The sequence below is a fragment of the Bison bison genome, unplaced genomic scaffold, assembly GCF_000754665.1.
Source record: "Bison bison bison isolate TAMUID 2011002044 unplaced genomic scaffold, Bison_UMD1.0 scf7180017864145, whole genome shotgun sequence".
NCBI classification, from domain to species: domain Eukaryota; kingdom Metazoa; phylum Chordata; class Mammalia; order Artiodactyla; family Bovidae; genus Bison; species Bison bison.
Genome location: NW_011494717.1, coordinates 10,965,755 through 10,967,708, shown reverse-complemented (window position 1 = coordinate 10,967,708; position 1,954 = coordinate 10,965,755). Strand labels below are relative to the sequence as shown.

Sequence of the window (1,954 nt, the reverse complement as noted above, 5' to 3'; positions counted from 1 at the left end):
ATGGGGAGACCAAGTTTCGGTGAACAAGGCCCGCACTTTATTTTCCAAAGTAGTTTTTATACCTTAAGTTATGCATAGAGGATAATGGGGGAAGGGGTAGAGTCATGCAGCAAGCCAGGCTTTCTTCCTGCAAACTTATCATACGCAAAAGTTTAGGTGATTTGCATCATCTTCTGGCCCAGAGGCCTGTTAACATTTTATGACCCTTTCTTCAGAAAACTTATTTTTCTCTAAAGGTTATAAGTCAAGCGCCACCCTCCAAAAGCATTAGATAAAGTTGCATTCCTACAGAGCAAAGGTGTGGTGGGCTATAACAAGAAAAAGAAATTAACTCAAGGGTCCCAGGTTACAAATATTAAAGCTACTATTTACACCAATTATATCAATCAATACACTGCCAGGGACACAGCAGGTAAGGGATATGGAGACTTAGCAGCAAACATTGGCCCAACAAGTGAAAATCCCTTCACCAATACAATTTCTAATCAATCTTTTAACTGCTCAAAGGAATCTGTATTTAGACAGTTTAGAACATCTCATGCCCTCACAGTTGGGAGGCTCTGAGCAATCACATGTGGCCAGAAAAACCTATTCAGGCAGGCTAGAGGATTTCCAAAGGAGTTTGTAGGTTGAAACACTGTCACACCCAGGAATTATTAACTGGAGCTGTAAGCTAACTCTTTTTTCAGAGAGAGGTAGTGGGGGACAGCCCCCCGTAAAGTCAGAGGTGTAGGTGAAAGCACAAAGCAGAAAGTAGGCAGACTCTGGTTTTGGGGGTAGATGCTCGAGAATTTCCAGGGGGACTCCTGAGGCTCGATCCCGCCTTTGCGTATGCCGAGCCTCCTTCCTCATGACCTTTGTCATGGGTGGAGCTCCTCACACTGGCTCCCGGCAGTGATAGAATTCCTGTTGAGCTGTTCCAGATCCTGAAAGATGATGCTGTGGAAAGTGCTGCACTCAATACGCAATATGCACTCAGTATGCAATATGCCGGCTCCCGGCACCTTCCCATCTTAAGTCACATCTGCCCTTTCAAAACTCACTTCAAAAGTCAGTCCCTCTGAGAAGCGTCTTCTGACCATGGCCAAACAGTACAGTTTATTCTTCTTCCTCCATGCAACCCCACCCCCGCCCTGCATCCATGCACCGTAATATTCATTACTTTTTAACATCTTTTGAGAGATATAATTTACATACCATACAATTCACTCGTTTAAAGTGTACAATTTAAGTGTAGTCACAACTATGCAGCCATTACCACAATCTAATTTTAGCACATTTTTATCACTCCAAAAAGAAACCCCTGGCAATCTCTCAATTCCCTCCGATCCCTCCCCCTTCAGCTTCCTCCCCCTCTTCCCTCCTCAGCTCCCGCTAGCCCTAAGTAACCACTAATCTACTTACTGTTTCTATAGATGTGCATTTCATACAAACGGAATCGGATAATACGTGGTCTTTTGTGATTAGCTTCTTTCACTTAGCATAATGTTTTTGAGGCCCATCCATGTTTTAGAACATGTCAGTACTCGATTCCTTCTTATCTCCAGAAACTGTTTTATTGTATTGCTGTACCATATTTTGTTTATCCATTCATCAGTGGATGAGCGTTTAGGTTGTTTCCACTTTTGGGCTGTTGTGAATATTCATATACAAGTTTTTGTGTAGACAGATGTTTTCATTTCTCTTAGAAATGAGATTTCCTACGTAGGAACAGATTTGCTGGGTCATATAATAACTCTATATTTAACATTTTGAGGAACTTCCAAGCTGTTTTCCAAAATGGCCACACCATCTTACATTCCCACAAACAATGTATAAGGGTTTCCAGCTTCCCCGTATCCTCATCAACACTTACTGTTGTCTGCCTTTTTTATGTTAGCCATCCTAGTGGGGGTGCATCCATTACATCTCTTGGAGGTGGTTTCCATGCCTCTCTCCCCTGATGTGGACAGAG

The 1,954-nt window shown here is 42.7% G+C and overlaps 1 protein-coding gene across 1 annotated transcript in view; it reads left to right on the top strand.

Annotated features, from left to right (window-relative positions):
- ALK (anaplastic lymphoma receptor tyrosine kinase) overlaps positions 1–1,954 on the top strand; it is a gene marked incomplete at its 5' end in the record, with an annotated part of 508,673 nt that overhangs the window by 382,219 nt on the left and 124,500 nt on the right.